At 37.0% G+C, this 19,282-nt stretch overlaps 1 long non-coding RNA gene across 2 annotated transcripts in view; it reads right to left on the bottom strand.

Annotated features, from left to right (window-relative positions):
* Positions 1-2,174, bottom strand: part of LOC135324276 (uncharacterized) — a 63,571-nt gene extending 61,397 nt beyond the window's left edge. For both annotated transcript variants that reach the window (XR_010385637.1, XR_010385638.1), the window contains exon 1: positions 2,123-2,174. This is a non-coding gene — a long non-coding RNA (uncharacterized LOC135324276). The remainder of the gene's footprint in view (positions 1-2,122) is intronic.
* Between the last annotated feature and the right edge of the window lie 17,108 nt (positions 2,175-19,282).

The following is a 19,282-nucleotide window of genomic DNA, read 5'->3' as shown; positions in this document are numbered from 1 at the left end:
TGCACTGAGCAAATTTGGATTAGAAAACTCTCATGGTGGGAATAAAGTGTTGCAGTAGCTGCTAAGGAGTTTGATTTATGAGGCAAAAGAGCTGTCATTCCTGAGCTTTCCTCAGAGGCCTGGGGGGGGATACCTCTGTGGTGTTTGCTACTAACCCATTCTGGAAAATAAGGCTTGGCTAACTTTTGTAAATAAGCAGTGTCCTAAAACTTAGATATTTTGCCAAAGTATCTCCTTAAAAGGAAAAAAAGAAAAAGAAAAAAGAAAAGAGACAAGACCTAGCATCCACCGCAAACTAAATTAAAAAAAAAAAAAAAAAGAGAAAGTCAAATTCACAGCTGGTGATCACATAAGGTTAAAAGAAAGAAAACACAACCAAGCTTTCTCTTAATTCTTTCTTTCCTTTCTTGTGTTAGAACATCTACAAGGTACATACTGAAAACAACAAAGAGAGGAAACAGAAGAGGTTCAAGTTCTCAACAAAGCTTTTACAAAAGAAAAACTTGGGTTTTTTTTAAAAAGTTATTCACATAATTTTATAGGTTTCATTAAATAAATTTCATGCTTAACATAGAACATTTGAAGTAATTTCTAGCACAGCCACAGCAACTTTTTAATTAAAATAACAGTGGACTTTTTTTTAAATAGCAAATACTTATTCTGTCCTTGGAGATTAATTGAACAGGTTAAAGACTCTGTAATTACAGCAGAAAATGGTTTTTTAAGCTAAATTAATAATAGACAATAGCATTAAGTAGTAACTTCAACCTTGCAAGAGAAGATGAATTCATTTTCAAGCACCTGTTATAAAACCACAACTGGAAAAAATATCAACACTTCCGGGCTTGTCATGTTATTTAAAAGCATAACATTTTATAATTATGTAACAACATAGAACTGCTTGAACTCAGCAAGTCACTTGAACTGTATTTCCATTTAAAGAAGGAAAAACATTTTTTTTTCAGTATAAAATCCACTAATGCTAATATATGTTTATATGTGTGCACGCATGTGTTGGGGAAGCAAACAATAGCCAGAATTTAAAAGAAATCAGTGGGCCACAAATAAATTCTTTATTATGTTTTCAAGGGTTTTATGCTGTAATTTGCCCTAGATGATCTTCTCCACTAATAGTTTTCTATTAAGAAATTAGTGAAATATTGAGAATAGAGTACTGACCACAAAAGGTAAAAGTTTTTCCATAATTAGATGCCATTCAAGAGGGCAGGCCCTAAGATTTGTTGTTATTTTCAGGGTTTTTTTTTTTTTTTTTTTTTTTTTTTTTTTTTTTTTTTTTGGTTACTGACATATTCTACTCCCAGTTTCCAGGAACTTAAATCATTCCCCAGAAGTTTCCTGGAGCTTGCTGGCCTCGGGTGCCTAAGCACAAGAGGCTACTCAGCAAAAGCTTTTGTTTTTCTGTGCTAGGCCTTGAAACTTGGGGGAGGAGGGAACCTGCAATGAACAATATTTAGATTCACTTCTACTCCTCTACCACCCATTACCTTAATTTAACCCAGCATAAAAAAAATCATCTCAAATTTTATAGTTTGAGAAAGACAGAAAAAAAAATCCCTATAGTTTCAACACTTTATTTCCACTTTCTTCTCCTGTAGGATACTCAACAGGGCTTCCCTCTTCTGGTCTACTAGTGCAAGACAGAAATAAGCCATACAGCAGAAACCAGAAACATAACACTTCTCACACAAGGTTTTAGATTTCTAAAAACCAAACTATATTTGGTTTTCTCCTTATCAAATTACACCTCCCCAATTAATTACCACTGGGACACGTGCTCCAAAGTATCTTTAAAAAACATGCATCCCTTCAGTATCTCTCTCCTCCCCCTTCAAAAGGCCATTACTTAAAAACATCCCTTATTACCAGCCACTATTTTGCAAACAACTTACAAGCAAGGAAATAATAGCTCCACCACGTGCTAAGTTGCATTCATTTTTCCAAGCGCTAACAAGCACCACCAAACAGCACTGAACCACAGACGACTTGAGAAAAAAACTTCTCTCCCCTCCCCCCCCCCCCCAAGGAAAAGAAATAACTCCCGATATGATTCAAAACACCGAAGAACTTCGACCAAAAACAAACACTTTCCAAAAAGACTCACCGAGCGCAGCCGCCCCGCCTCCCACGGCGCCCCGGCCGGCGGCCTCTCCCCGCGGGGCGGCTCGCCGGGGGCGCTGACGTCACCCTCCCTCAACGGCCGCACCTGCCGCGAGGCGCAACGGCCAACGGGAGCGAACGTCCCCAGGGGAAAGCAGTAACGGGCGGGGGAGGGAGCATATGCTTAAAACTGCAGGCTTGGAGAGGTGTGCCCTGTCTATGGAATGAGTAAATCTGACTTTAAAGGATCACAAAAATAAAGTTTAAAAGGTGTTTAGGTTTGTTTGTGGTTTTTTTTTAATCTAAGATTTTCCTTTTTGTGATTTGTTTTCTTTGATATTAGGCAAATTGTTCGGGCCAGTTTTGCAGCCTCAAATGCTCATGAAGTCCTCCATTTTATAATCAAAAAAAGCGCTTAGGTGGCTACATGTTAGGCACCGTAATGACCAACTTTCAACTGCCTGGTGTGCAGTGACAGACAGTGGGGTCCACTCTTCTCTGCTGGGGCTAATGAGGCATTTCAGAGTGGAATTAAGCAAACCAACAGACTAAGCAAGGACCCAGCTAGAGTTAATTAGCAGGAAGCACTAAGCTGGGCCAAAATCTCCCATCCCCTCACTTTCCAGCACCCGTCTCAGATCCCCCCCTGGTGTCACTCTCCACACCAGCCTTGGCTCTTTAAGAGCAGTGTCTACAGCTGTTCTTGGGCAGAAATAGGCAAACAGCTCCTCTCTTAAAATGGTGGCACTAGTAGCAATGTCTCTGAGCATTAGCTTAGTGGGATGCAGGACCATGAACCCTACCACCATCCCTACCTCCTCCAGGAAGAAACCACCAGCAAGCAGCCTTCCCTGGGCATGCCTGGGAAGAGCACAGACAGACCAAGCCTGCATGATCCTGCTCCCTAATACTCTGCTCAAACATTTTCAGTTCAGGGCAACTCTAGCTGATGGGGTTGGTCAGTGCAGCGACCATCAATGGATCTTGCTTCCAAGTACTTGTTCAGCCTGCTCCTGAACCCCACGCAAACCTTATGCATCCATAGTGCCCTCCAACAAGGATTAGTCTGCTTTTGTTTGCCTTGAACAGGCTTTTACTAATTGCATCTGGTGCTCACTAGCTCTGGTGGGGGGAGAGGCACCTGAAGGCTCCCTGGTATCCCTTCCCCCGGCAGCCCTTTTCTAAGCTAAAGACGTTTAGCCTACGCCTGCCCACATCCTGAGCTGGGATTTTGAATGGAAAGAAAAATTTTAACTGTGTTCCTTATAAAGATTCTGCCAATTAAAATACAGCCACCACTCAGTGGACTGAGCACTTTGATTTGACATTTTTACCTTGAACTCCTTTACTGCAAAGTAACCTATCACTCAGCTGAAACACTGCTGTTACAACATTATTTCCTTGGTGAAAACTCCAGCATAAGGTTATACAGAAAATCTGAGGTGGCACCTGTCCCACTCATCCCACACCTCAAGGCCATTTCCAGAAATGTAACCAGGCCTGCAGTCACCACTGCTGAGCTCCCCAGCACTTGGGCATGCGAGGCAGCCCTGCCCAAGCCGCAGGGTGGCAGGGCGCCTTAGGTAGGCGAGCCCAGGCCTTTGCTCCCTGCCTCCCCTGGGACCATGCACTTGGGGCAGCGCTCGCAGTAGCCGGGAGAAGAGTGCTGCAGCATGGGAGGGAAGTCAGTTTGGGAAAGAGAAAGAGCTCAGGGAACAGCAGAGCTGAGAAAACAGGCCAAAAACTCTAATTCCTCAACACTACCTATAAAGAGTGGAGGCAGAAAGCAGTATGTTATAGAAGAAAGTTCCAAAATAATACAGAATATGGCAGGTGCTAAAAAACACAGGTGAAAGTGCTTTACTCTAGGTCTTAATGGCAGTGCTGGTCCAATGACAGTCCACTCATCCACAGCTGAGAATGAATTATATTTTGCCCCTGAAGCAGCAACTCAGATGCTTTATTATTTCTGAAAAAATATACTCCATACACCCAAAACTTGTAAGACCTACTCTTCAACTCCTGAACACAATTTCACAGAATTGAGTAAATGCAACATTGACAACTGATGCACTGTAAAGTGTAGTGGAAGGATGGTTAGGAAAGGTAAATTGGAAGAGCAGGGGTCAGTGAAAAGCAAATAACTTACTCCCATCACCACTAGCTTACATTTTCCATTTTTCCCAAGAGCTCAGTCCTGCTTTCAAAAATACTCTCACCCTATTCATATCTGAGTGCTCAGAAACATGATAGCCAAAGGGTTAATAAAAAGCATTCAACTTTGTACCACTTTTACAACAGACATATCTCTTTCCTGTGAAATACAGATGTGTACAGTTAATCTTTTATTTTCAGTGCTTGCAGCAAAAACATTTTACAAGCTTTATCACAATGATTTCTTCCTTTTCTTGACTGTGCTCTCTATAGAACTGTTTCAGATAAGGACAGTGTGATATCTCTTCTAGACCTGCAGAGACTTATTTGTCAAGTACGTAAATACCCAGTGAATTACCAACCTGGACACAATATGCCAAAATAAGCTAAGGATGAATAGACTGAAATCAATACAGTTAATGCATGGCTGGATTTGGTTAAATTTTTTAAATTTCATTACAAATATAAGAACAATTTATCTAACTTCTTTTTTTAAAAAGCAACCACACCAATGACAAAGACCCCGAAAAAACAATAAACATTTCATATGGATATATACTCTATTAAAAAATAAAATAATTATTTTAAGCAGGAAAGCACTTCTACATATAACCAGCAAAAATGAGCACAGGTACAATGAACAGGACATTACAGTTACATACAAAAGACGAAAGGGAGAAATTAGTATGTATTTGTTAAAGATTACAGTTACATTTGATATACATCATTGTGAATCATTATATATACATACATCTCTCACTGGATGCTATATTCAGAGACACAAACGAGTGTGTGGGATGCCCTTGTACTCACTCATGTTTTTTTAATATTCCATGTGTTTCTATACTGCATCGTACCAGGCAGAAATTGTATTGTTGTTCATTCAGAGATTTTTTTTTTTCCTAACCTTCTTGATATTTCCTCATAGCAATCACTGTCACAGCCTTTTACTTTCCCTCTGGGATGGCAGGAGGTGGTGAACAGTTGAGGTAAAAATCCATATTCTGCAGAGGAAAAAACTGACTTCTAAACTAGCTATTGAATTTTTATATTGAGCAGTAGATAAAAAAAGGAATTTCACGAGCATGGACTTAAGCATCTTTCAACTATGATATGGGCAAGATAAAGCATCATAAAACATTTTTAATCTCAAATTTCCTTTTCTGAGAAGCAGAAAAATAGGCTTAAAACAAGAAAAGCCCCCAAACAGAAGATTTTTGTTTGTTTGTTTGTTTTAAAGCTATTTTAAGTGTTGTTATTTTAAATAGGCACACCTTATTACAACCGTGTTCTTCAATCTGTTTTTGTTCTGGCTAATGTTACATTAACCTTATGTATAAAGCTAACTGGCACCAGCGGTACCACTTACTAAAACCAATCTACAAAAAACACGCAAAGTATAGACGATTCAGAATGCTGCATTTCTGGTAGCCTGGAGAGATGTACAGCTATAACAGAAGAAGCCTTTAACCACCCAGTGGACTACAAAAATAGTCTCATCCTTTGGAGAGCAGCAGAGAGGAGTGCACTCCTTAAATTAGGCACCAAATATAGATGTCTAAATGAAGCAGCTCCTCTCTGTAGGCTACCTAGGGAAACAACGGAGAGAAAGGAGTTGCACCCAGGAGTGCTTCTGAGCAGCTTCTCTCTCTCCATTAGACACACAGGGAGCCTTGGGAGCCTACCTGTCTTCGTTTAGGCAGCGTTAAAACAGCAAACAGCAAGAGATCTGATTCTCTATTAATTTTTCTGTTCACTGTTACAAAAAAAAAAAAAAAAAAAAAAAAAAAAAAAAAAAGCCTGAGGAAGTCCTCTTTCTAATGCATGAATTAGTACCACAAACTAATGCATGAATTAGTACCACAAAGCTGAGCTAGAATTTCTCTTTGCCTCTTGAGATAAAGAATAAAAATGTCTAAGAACCAGAAAATGTTAGAAAGAACATCCCAACTCCTTCCCCCCTGCTCCTTTTCTATGATTGGTGGTTCTTTTTTAGATGAGGTTTATGGACATTGCTGCAGAGGTGAACGCACTGAAGAATTAATTTATGCATCTGTACATGTGTGCCTCTGAATTGATCTTGTTCTTAAAGTAATTAGGAGGAAAATAGATATAAGGCATCTGCTGAAAAAGAAAGTCTTCCAGAAATAATGAAAAACAAACTGGAATAATGTTAACTTGAAAATGGCTTTGAGAAACAAGTAGCATGATTTGTCATAATGTTAGTCACAGATCTCAGAAGTCATTAACAGAATGTCATATATCTGTTATGGCAAAGGAAGACTTTTTTTCTTCTGTGTGAAACTTTAGATGAAGATGACCTGTCATTTCTTGTAGAAGCATTGGCATGTTCTATGAGCAATTACAATTCATACAGGACCAACACTGTGCTTATGTATTAAAGTAAACCTTGTTAATCTCATTTTAGGGATATAAAAGCAGACAAAGATTATGGGATTTACCCAGGAAATCACAGCTGAAAATAATCTTGAGCTAAAGGGGCAACAAGGACTTCAATTTGCATGGCTGTGCAGCAGCAATGGATCCAAGGCAATTGCAGCATTCCTGGTTTTCACGGTACTAGACTGTCAGTAGCTCAAAAAAGTGATGAATGTGATTTTCAATGGTACAAATGGAAGAGGAAAGAAAAAGAAATTGTAGTTTCTTCTCTTCTGGCACTCTCAAGACATTGACATTTATATTACATTTACATAAATGCAGAGCCAATCAATCAGTTCATACTTGAATGATACAAATGAGAATGAAACACAGTGATGCTATATTACATAATGATATTCAGTTCAAGGCAGGGAAAACAGGAAGGGGTTCTGTGCTCTCCCAGGTCCATGGGATGAAGAAAAGAGCTTATATGAAAAAATTTGTTTCAGATTTCTGACTTAAAGCAGTGGACATTTAAGGGTATGTGAACTTGTAAACTAATTCCTATACAGTTTGAAGATTTTCTAATGTTAAAATTCCTTAAAACATCTCCATTCAGTAACGAATAAAATGGTTAGGAAAACTGGCAAGTAATTATTGTTCATGCACCAACAACTGAAAACAGGTTGTTTACAACGCTTCTCTGTTATGGTCCACACATCACACACTTGCATATTAATCTGACTTTGCCAGTGGAGCCAAACCAAAAGAAAAGAAAAAAGAAAAAAATATCATGCAAATGAAATTACAGCATCCATTTTGATCTCCCTCTTCCCACATGTTGTAACCTGGAATAGAATCAAAGTGACAGACAGTAATAGACCACTAGCTCTCAAACTGGGGAAAGTCAACTAGAATTACCACAGTATGAAATCAGATCAAGCTGCTTAACTAGGGTGTGTGTGTGAGTGAGTGTGAGTGAGAAGCCAGTGTCCATGCAGATCCAATTTTCAAACACTGGCCTAAAGTTAACTCTGTTGTAAATCCTGTAAATTCATAGCTAACAGGAGATGAATTTAACCCAAACTGAGTTATGGAAGAATTGTAACAGAGCAGAGATAGAAAAATCCCATCATTAGGAAGGGCTAAAAGAGAAGTAATGCCTGTTGAATTCTTGCAAGCAAGAATGATCCTGCCAGTGGAAAACAGATTTGCTAGGTCCAGTGGAAATGCAGGCTGAGGCATAAACCACACTGGAGAGCTGAGGGACTCCACTAAACACAGTCCCCAGTAGACTGTGTTTCTGTATCTAGTTAGCAATGTCAGCAAGAGAAAAGAAAAAAGAATACAAACAGTATTGCTCAGTACTGTGCAACAATCCTAGTTGTCAAGCAAAGCTTTTATATTTCCATTTTTAACACCATAATCAACATGCCAGAACTGCACAGAACAAATTAGAGCTGTTAGATCATTTCTAAAATATTTCCTTCATTCAAACACAATTATATTCTTGTTTCAAGCAAATTATAAATTCATGCTTTATCACATAACTAATATGAACTGCATTCTTCTCAATCTATTTATGCAAGAAGTTACAATATAACCCTGCCAAAGCATTAGTACAGAACTTCGTAGGTTCGCAGTAGTAAGTTATTCTGTTATCTTCATAGCAAAACAGATAATAGAAATTTGCTTTTTAAGTTTGATGTGCAGGAGAAGGCAACTGCCCCAGAGTGTTTTCATGTTCTATCATCCTGTTTAAAATGCTATTTTTCATATGCGAAACAATTTGAGGAAGTTTTTTTCTGTTTCTGATGACGCTGTGCTTTCACAAATGTTTATGAGTTATGATGGTGTGGCCTGCAGCCATTGTGTGTTTTCCAGACTGAGATTCAGCACTAATTTCTGGTGCCTGTTGTTAATTCAGTTCAACAGTGGTTTTTGTCAGCTGGCTTTGCAGTCGATCTGTGGAAATATCTACACCAAATCTCCAGCAGATTGTAAGAGCAGCTTGTCCAAGGGTATGTTGTACATGTGCTTGAGGTTTTGAACCCTTTTAAAAATGAAGTTTCACATGTATTATCCATGCATACAGTTACATATTTGCTGTTATGTGGTTACTGTTTGCTGACAGACTGCAAATCACAGATGGTAATTCTTTCAGAGATTCATGAGAATTGGAAAATGATTTTGCTACTTAATTTATAAGATTTGATAAACGATGTCAATGAAAATATTTTAAATGTTGTGGGCCAAGTCATTTCCTTCAGAGGAAAAGATAAATTCTCTGTGATTGATCCAGTCTTTGTGACACATCTAGCAGGCAATGATCGTTACTTCAGAGACAGGGGTGACCAGGCAAAACCAAGTTTAACACCCAGAGAGATAACTTTCCTATTGTTAGTTTTGATATAAAGAAAAATACAAAAAAAAAAAAAAGCTATCAAGCAAATAGGGAACTCAAGAGAATACCTGATTTTGCCCTCTGTCCTCCATGAGCTTCAGTTTCAGGATCCTGCTGCTATTCGTAAATAAATGGAGCCCCATGTGAAGTGGAAGTGACAATGTGGTGGAATAAACACATGTAAAACATTTCAGAAATACAGCAAGATGAAGATATCCCATGTATATTCTAATTACCAGTTAAGTATTTGCATATACAAGTTACAAGCATATTCATGTAGACTGAGACGCAGGTATATATTTTAGTCATAATAATCTTTTATGCTTGTTTAAATTTTTATATCCTGGGATTTTAGTACAACTATCATAAATAAAATAGCTGCTATCTGAAATTGGATTGTACTATTTTTTCATTTAAAAAATAAAATTTACTGTACACACTACTGAGAAAAAAGTTAAGACACTAGTCAATAAAGATGACAGCAGATATTCTAAGTGCTATCATATACATATACACACATATAATTAAAAATGAAAGTGTATCAAGAATATTTATTCTACTGAAGTCGACAAGAGTACACATTTAAGTGAAAGAACCTTCTGTTTCCAGCGCTTTCTCATCTGAATGTTGACACTGATTGTTCTCTCGTACGTATATATATGCATGGATGCACACTGTACATTGGTAATAAACAGTGCGAGCCGATACTGTGACTTACTTGCACTTGTAAAAATTAATAGATTGTTTAGTTATTTTGAAATTATATTGTCTATACAACCATCACAGAATTGCACCAGTTCATAAATACACAAATCTAAACACTGATCCATGTGTTTAGTGACCTCTGAAACAATAGATCAGGGTTTACGGATCTCTTCCGGAGATTACAACATGGTGCTGAGACAAAAACAACTTTGGCGGGGCTTTTAATACTTTCAAAAGAGTACAAATGCTTTGGCCAGGAGAGTCACAAAACTGTCTGTCAGCTCAAATCCTTTTCTGAGCATCAGGAAGCAAAATCAGCTCCTTCCTTCTTTCCATTTAACTATAAGGCAAAGCACTATGGCTCCGTGTGAGCCCTCTCTGACCAAACTCCCAGGGTGCTATCACACAGGCAGCACTGGGCAGGAGAACGGCACTGGCAGGAGGGCCGCAAAGACCTCAGTGTTTATCTTCCCCGTAAAACGTCTTGGGGAAGTCGCAGCAGGGCTGCACCTGTGATCAGATGGTCTCCCACACTGTAGCCCATAAATCCCTTCCTGTCTCCTCAGATAAATGCTAGTTCAGTGATTCTCAAACACATTGGGGCCATCATTTGGACAGTATAAAAACAGTATATTGTGATTATCTGCTAGAGCATGTTATCCCATAACCATGCACATCCAGTTCCTGGTAGCTACAAGCAGCCAGAAAGGTCACATCTGAGGCTCTTTGTCGAAGTGCACAAGCCATCTGCTTCCAGGGGATACCGGAGAGATGATATGCTCTATGGGGACTAAACCAAAAGTCCCAAGTCAGGCAGCTCTCCTACTGACTTAAAACAATATGACATTTGAAATTAATAGAAATTTTCTACACGATAAAATGCAACAGCAAATGTGTGTAAAGCACATAGAAGTCTCTCTGGCACTGCACACTATCTTAAGAACCAAGATGCCTTCTCGTACAAACATGCCTCTATAAAACTACCTGTCAAACTCCATAAAGCCTCTGCCTCATGCTCTTACAAATCCTTCCTGAAAACTCTGCCAAAATGACTCTGGTACTCTGTTATCTGATAACGATGAGACAGCTGGCAAGCAAAGATGACCCATTTTTATGCAAAACATGTTTATTTTACAGGCATTTCAGTCTCCCATAGCCCATCTATCCTTCCTACACAGTTCTGCTGCCTAACATGTTTTGTATAATCCTACATTAGATTATACAAGCATTTAGGACAGGAAATGTTTTTCTTTTCTGAAAGTACTTCTCAGAATGATCCCCAATTCTTTGTCAATCTAGAATTCACCAGATCAAAATTATAAGAGCTACAATCTACAATAGTAATTTTATAAATAATGTAAGAAAACAAATGTGAAATGCCTTGAGTTAGTGATAAATAGATACTTTTAAATGAACAGATATATTTCTTCATTGAATAATGTTGATTTGAAGAAAAATTTAAATATATTAAATAAGATTTTAGTTCACTGACTAAATTCATGTTCAAGCAGAAATGTATAAAAATTAAAAATTCCCGTTGTTACATAATTCCCTGATGCAAAAACTTCTCAGTAAAACTACCTGAAAAAATTTTTTCAAGCTCCACAATATTAATGCCTTCAAATGCAATACTGATTGTGAAAGCCAAAAAGCTAACAACTGTTGCTGTTGACATTAAACCTGGCAGACTGTACTGTGCAAGTATCTTTATCCTCTACAGAAAATGCCAGTTGACTACAGACAGTGGAAACTTGGATTCCTCATTTGAGACTTAAATCCACTCTGTAATCTTCGCATTCTGTTAGTGAAGGAAAGCCATTAATTTCCTCCTCCTTCCTCAATCTGAACTATAAATTACTAACCAAAGTATGTTAGATAAATTTTCACAGAAAAGTTAACAGCTTCCAACTGATACTAAATCTAGCGACTTTTTTTTTTTAATATTTTCATAGGAACTGACATCATTTCAGTAGTTCTGCCTTTAGAAACCTAAGTCATCTAATGACTAACTATCCCCTTTTTTGTACTTAACATTATTCATTGAGAACTTGTGAAGCAGCCAAAAAATGAGAGTATGACAGAAGAAAGCACCCTGTCCAAGAGACAGTGGAACAAATGCATTAACAGAAGTCTGATGATACTTCATCCTCTAACCACAATCAAAGACAGGTTCTCTCATGAATTGGAAGTCTCCTAAAAGCAGTTAAAACAAACAAATAAGACAGGCAATAGAAACAGAAGTTACTTACTCTCCTGTTGCTTACAGGATCTCCCCGTACTTCCATTTCACGCTGCCTTACTTTGGGAAGTGACTGGCCAGACTGCATCATCTTCAGGCACTGCTGGGAGCAGGTTATCTGACTGGGCATGTGAATGGGACAGTAGGTAGGCCTGATAACACCACATTAATTTCTGTGCTGTATACATATTCCTGAAAAGATGCTCAACATATATGAATGTATATATGAAAGTTATCAGTATGAAAAAGGCCACCTAACTTCTACATTGGATGGGGCACTTAAAAGGTGATATCATATCAATAAAGCAATTTCTTTCACTGTTGGACACAGATATGCAAAATTAACAGAAAATCACTTCTGAAAGGCTAAGATAACACATTTGCAAATAAAAATACTAAAATCTCCAACAGATTAGCTTTCTTTTATGTGCTCAGGACAACGAATTCAAATCTGCATAAAAAATAGTGTTTATTGTGGCAAGAACTGGGTAGTGCTTTCACAGTTTCAATAAAGAATTTAATGCAAAACTGAAATTTTCTAGAAAAAGTCTGCATTGAAATTTTAATTCCTGATTTATTAATGTAATTTCTCAAAAGATATGCATACATGTGTAAAAGACAATTGCGTTTAGTAATACTAATGTGTAATGTTCATAAGAAATTGAACAGACACCAATTACTTAAATGCTATCTCTATTGTGACTATGCTGGTTTGATTTTTATTTTTTTTAATACAGAAAGTTAATAGTCTGAGACACACAAACACTGGTCATGTTTAAAAAAAACTTAATAACCCACGATCAAGATACTCTAAGGCTGGAATGCAAACACTCGAACACATAACACTCTCCACCCCTCATTTGGTTTTCTTGGTAGCACAGAAAAAATGCAAATGCTTGCAAGCATATGAGCCTCTTTACAATGAATATGTATTTTAGGATTTAGAACTGAACTTTCACAACATCTTTCAGCAAGTTTTGCCATTTTGCATCCTCTTATGATATTCCACAAAATTAGTCATTACCTCATACATCAACTAGGCATACATAGAAAGAATAAAAGGTTTACTCTTGCTTACAAGAGATACAGACAGAGGCTCAGCAACTTCTTTGCTCTTTCACTGCTCCATCTCAAAAAAAAAAAAAAAAAAAAAAACCAACAAAACAGTAGTTATCTGGATGAGGATCTGTGTCATTTAACAGCAATGGACTTTTGCATTTGCAAATTGCAAATACATACTTGAATTTTATGCATGGAAAGAGTGGCAAGGATTTTGAAGAATTATATCTTCAAAGATTAGTTTGTGTGAAACAAAGAATTTTTGCTGATAATCATCAATGATAGCTCAAAGTTGCATGAGATCATTTCTAACTGCAAGGCAATATAAATACATTTTTTAAGAGTTCTTTTTGTTAACCTAATGTAACATCAGCTCACAGCTTTTCAAAAACTTCTGCAATATTTGATGTATTTTCACTTGGATAACACAGATCCTGAAAGGTTTTATAACTCCTCTCCTGATGAACCAGAAATTTCACTGTCCGTTGTACATAAGTGTAATTCTAATTTTAAAGGCAGGTTATTACTAGAAACAACTTTATTCAGATATTGTAATTTAATCTGGACCTGTGGTATTATCACTTAGTAGTCAGATGATTATGTGATGAGAGTTAAAATTATGCAGCAGAAACTATGGAAACCTGTTAATAATCATTATTGTATTGAAGTGCTCCTCCTTTTTTTTCTTTTAGAAATAATGTCTACAATTTTTCTGATGAGTTGCCACCTTGCACTATAGTACCCTTCCTGAATTTGCTATCTTCTGTACTCTAGAAGAGTTGGGACTAGCTAGCATCATCTAATATGTTCCAAACTGCAGTGCCACAACGCAAATAGTATGTCATCAATACATGTTAGCAGATCACACTAACTTGTTGATAGCTTCAAAACACAGGTAGTGAGTGGGAAGCAATATAGCCATTTGCCTCAGAAGTGTAATATCATGCATAACAAAGGATAGAATATGAAGACTAGCTAAAAAAAAAAAGAAAAGAAAAAGAAAAGCATACCAAGTATAAACTCAAAAAGGATGACAAAAAAATTATAATTGTTTAGGAATTTAATTACTCACACAGGGATATCCACCCTCAGTGATATAAGGAAGAAGCAAGTATTATCTTCAGACAGTCTTGCTTTAACACACATTGAGTATAGTATTAATAATATGCCTGTGTTTATAAATACTTTGAATACTGTCATTCATCAAACCATTTTCTGTAACATAATAGAAAATAATTTTTCAACAAATGAAATGGTATTTCATTCTTTTGATTAGACACACTAACTAATTCAGAGTTGGAAAGCATACAGAAATGTAGCCTGAAGGAGCTGTGATATTTCCAGATAGAAACCCTTCAGCAGATGACATGTGCCTCGTATATACAGTATCAGATTGCCTTCAACATCTCGCAGGGCACACAGGCACCCTTCTCTTTCCTTCCTCCCCTATATATGCAAGTTACTCCTCTCAATCAGAACAAGTCTCTTACAGGTCAAGTAAGAGTTAGACCCAAAGAGTTTTCAATGTGCCATGGTGATCAGGTGACAAATTTCCTGGAGCGCTCAGAGCGAGCTGTGGTCCAGCTAGCAGTGCCCAGGGAGCTTGCTGTGGGACAAGACTGCAAAAAGCACAATTGTTTAGCCTGCTGCTCTTTTGGCTCCCTTCCCCCTCTCATTCACAACTCGGTTTGGTCTTCATTGGTCAGGTAGGTTGCTTAGATTCATTGAAAAGAATGAATCTCCTCTTCCCACTGTCCACTTTCAGAAGAAAACTGGATGAAGTGAAAGGACATCAAGGGCATTTCTTCACTGAAAGTTAAAAAAGCAGTGAATTCAAAACTTGTAAAGAAAAGCTCCAAGGAAGAAAAACTTGCTGTTTTTTTTCTCACAGGGAGAAACAGAACTGAAAATACATAGGGGCTACCATGCTAGAAACAAATATTGATGAAGATTATCTGGGTTTTTTTGCATCACTTTTCTGTTTAAATGATGCTATTCATTCTTATCCCAAATGCTCACAGATCAGTAACAAGCTCTTTACTTAGCTCTTGCTTTTTATGTGTGATTTTATATTTGCTTTGTGTTGGTCTTATCTTTCATATTGTCAGAAAAAAAGGCACAATGTTAATAGATGCAATGAATTTGAAAAAGTAATTAAAATGTTATATTGCTTACTGCATAAAGTTGAAGAAATGCCTGCAGATACTCAATTACACAGTATAATGTCTATAAATACAGAAAGTGCACTGAGGTGAGTCTCCTGTTTTGAACTGGTATGTGTTTATTTTAAATTCCTCCTCATGCATATCTAGTTTGCACTACCCTTGTACAGAGTCCAGAAAGATAGGAAGAAAAATAAAAATTTAAGAAATTTAAGAACAGAGAAAGATAACTGGGCTCAGACAGATATTAAGGAAAAGGAACCTGACAGAATCCATCCTTTTTCTATAAGTAACTCAAGAAACAAATGTAAGTACCTAAATAAAGACAGATTTACATGCTTCACTGCAGATGCAAGAATGATATAAAACCAGCTGATCTTAGACTGAAAAATCAAAATTAAAATGACAATAAAAACAGAGGAAAGGGAAGACATTAATGTTAGTTTTGACACCCAAACACTATCAGTTTATATTTTCTTTCCCCAGATTTACCTCACTCCATTTTCTTTTTTTCCATTTAAATCTGTATTAACAGGCAGATAGAACAACATATCTCACTATAAGCAGAGCTAAACCTACACATAAACAGTACTAAGTCTCTTATCTGGAACTAGCTTTCTTACCAGTACTGATTTTTATCTCTCCTTATTGCTCTTGGACAAATAAGATGCATGGCATTATAAAATATGACTCTGAATTTATGAACACTTACATATAAGCTTATACTTTGTGTGTTGTTGAGTAAGTGTATTGAAAAGCATTCTCCTCTGCAAACGTTTTCAGGATTTAGACTTAGACTTAAGCATAACACAGGAAAAGTAATAACAATGCAGAAGCAAGGACTGATAAGATTATATTACTTTGGTGGATCACACCAAACTTTATAGATTCACATTTTTGAATCTACTTTGGTTTATGAATTTCTATCATTGCTAGAGGTCACAAGAGTAGATTCGAAAAAGCAAAGTTGTGCTAGCCATATATAAATTTCCTTTCTTTGCCATGATTCTTCTGTTTCCATCTATATTGGTATTTTTCTACACAACTTCACTTTCTCCCAAAGCTTTCTAGGAGGGGAAAAGAAAAGAAAAAAAAAAAGCTGTATTTTTAACTGCTTAGCACTCAAACAATTAAAAATTCAGCATTTGGAATCCAGAGTCTCCTGGGTCAAAACAACTAATCAGGATGAAACCACTTTGTTAAGCCTAATCTTTAAAGCAAAAATTTATTGTTTCTCACCTAACTTGTGATTCAGGCTTGTGAAAACTGTAAAGATGATAAGGGCAGACGTATCTAAAGAACCAGTTCTGTGCAGAATACAATGCATTTCACTACAGCAGCTTAAGAGGACCCTATTTACTGCTAACAAGAACATCTTCCCTAACTAACAAGTCAAAAAATAGCACTTTAAAACAACATTCACCCCCTAGCAAACTGACTGGCATATGCAAACAATATTTTCAAATCTGTGCCAATGGTTTGTGTATTTCTGTTTTTAGTAAGAGGAAGGAATTCCACTTGTACACAGTGAAGCTTCTCTAACCATTGACAGAGATCATCTTCCACATTAGCAGGTTACAGTTACTCAAATTACAATATAGTATTTTGTTTTCATTTTTTTTAATTCAGCAGTTTTCCTATCTCAGAGATATCAATTACCACTTACTGCCTATTAATCAGTGTTGTCATTGTTTTCAATTAAAAAAACCTGACACAGAAACACCCAAGCTTAAAACTTAAAAAGTGTAATCCTTCCCACCATATTAAGTATAACTGACTCCTTTGAGGCCTTTTTGAAGGCTCCTGTCTAGCAAGCTGAAGGCAATTTTGTTTCACAACTGAAAAAAGAGCTTGTTTTAACTTTGGTATAAAGGTTGTTAAAAATACATTGGACTGGAATCTTTTTACATTATCACTCCTTTATGTTATCTATTAATTCTTTACATCCACTTGAAAGCCTTTCCCTATGCCTCTGGAGGGCAAAGTGACTTTGATATAAATTAAAGTCTTTATATTTTATCCTTTGCATTTCAGCCCTAAGACGCCATTAAACCCTCATACTTATATATTAACAACTATCATTAGTATTTTTGGCTATCATTAGTTATAATATATGCCTCACAGCTAGAGACAAAACACAATTAGGTGGAATTTTAGGACAAACAAAATCCTTAAATATAGATTATTAGCCTATGAAGAACAGAAGCATATTCTCCACATAGTGATATTCTTCTCCTGCTAAAATAATCACGCACCTTAGCTGCCCGCGTGCACCATATCGACAATACCCAAGGACTGCACATAGCCAACATATTCTCCTTTCTCATTACCACTGTGAATGCCCTAAAGCATACATTAACACAAAACACAGGAAGGAGTGTGGATTCCAAAAACAAGCAGATAAAATAGATTTTCAAAAACTCCAATTACTGAACTGGTTTTTCTTTTATCTTAGACATTATCCAGGATAGAATACCTACAGCAACAACACTCAAATCACAGTATCAATTCAGATGTGTGCTCACAAAGTTACTGCCACCACTGAGAGACTGTGCTGTTAAAAGGAGAGTGTGAATTGGATTGCTAGAGTTGCATGCATTTGCTTTTTGAAAGTATAAATGTAACCCTGATGATGATGCTTTAAAATGAGTCATTTATGGCAACAGTCTTACATTAATTCACTAAAACACAATGGGCCTTTTCAGGATTGATGTCTTTGCAAGTTCAAAGCAAAAGATAACGCATCTGGAAATACACTTTGGGAGAGTATATGAAAATTGCATCCATAAAGAATATATCATTCTTTCAGCAAAATAGCCTCCTCTCCCTCGCCCTAAAATCATCTGACAGATTTTACTTTCAAAGCCAGCAAACTTACTTAAAAAAAAAAAGAATTCATATGCAACTTCAGAAAGAATATGGATGATTGAGTTGATTTTTGTATGGAAATTTCAGGTGAGCTTAGCTATTTGAAATACAGTGTACGTGAGGAATCTGACATGAGCTCATATTGAAGCCTTACCCTCCCTTGGTTTGGAGAAGTACCAAATTTAATTTTGATTAGTTTGGACAGGATTTAAATGGCATTGTAGCACAATTTCCAGCAACAGACAGTGGCACTTCAGGATTCCTGAACACTGACTTAATCTTTGGGATTAGATTCATACATGTTAACGGAACTCCTGTATAACACTGGACAATGAGTCTTACCCACTAGTATCTGCCAGCTGATCTAAAATTCCCTAAGAAAAAGCCACCCGCAAACAATCATGCCTCAGTTTAAAGTAGGCTCTCTTTGGACATTCTCAGTTTTCAATAAAATGTCATTAAATTTGCTTCTGCAAGAAAGGAAGCGCAAAGGTAGTACTTTCAAGGTAAAAAAACAGTCATGCAACCAAAGAGAAATACTTTCTGGGGCGGGTGATGATCTTCCTGGCTTTCTGAGCAAGAATAAACCTACCAAAAATAATATCATACTCCCTTAAGTGACTATGGTTGTGTCTTGTTGGAGGGTGAGAGCTTAAATAAATCTTCTCCATCTTTAACAACTAAAAACCTACAAACCATAATTCCATCCATAAGCTCTACAACTGTTTCCAATGATTAGAATTCAAAAGTGACAATTCATACCCTATTAAAATAGTGATGTACACATTTCTACAAAATCTGAGTTTGCCATTAAGCAAGCAAGCCATTACTGCTATATACTGAAAGGCTTGAACAAACTCTTTATTTAGCAGAATTGTTTTCATGATTACCTAGCTATTGCACTACAGTCAGTTCAAACGTAGGCAAAAGAGACAGCCTGCTTGCTCTACTCATGTCGAGGAAACAGTCCAGTTAGAAACCTCCCTAGTTTCTCCCTACGGAATAATGTGGCTGGAATATATGAAAAGGTAATGCCCTTCTCTGAAAGCAGTCACTACACTCTTAACTCTAGCAATGCAGAACAACTGCTATTTTCTTCCAGGACTTTTCTATGGTGTCCTCGTCCATTCCCCCACCACCAGCTTTCAGGTTTGTAACTGCGGCATGAGGCCTTTGTCACTTTTTTGTCTCTTT

This window comes from Dromaius novaehollandiae, chromosome W (assembly GCF_036370855.1).
Source record: "Dromaius novaehollandiae isolate bDroNov1 chromosome W, bDroNov1.hap1, whole genome shotgun sequence".
In the NCBI taxonomy this organism is placed as follows: domain Eukaryota; kingdom Metazoa; phylum Chordata; class Aves; order Casuariiformes; family Dromaiidae; genus Dromaius; species Dromaius novaehollandiae.
This window is presented reverse-complemented; position numbering and strand designations above follow the sequence as displayed.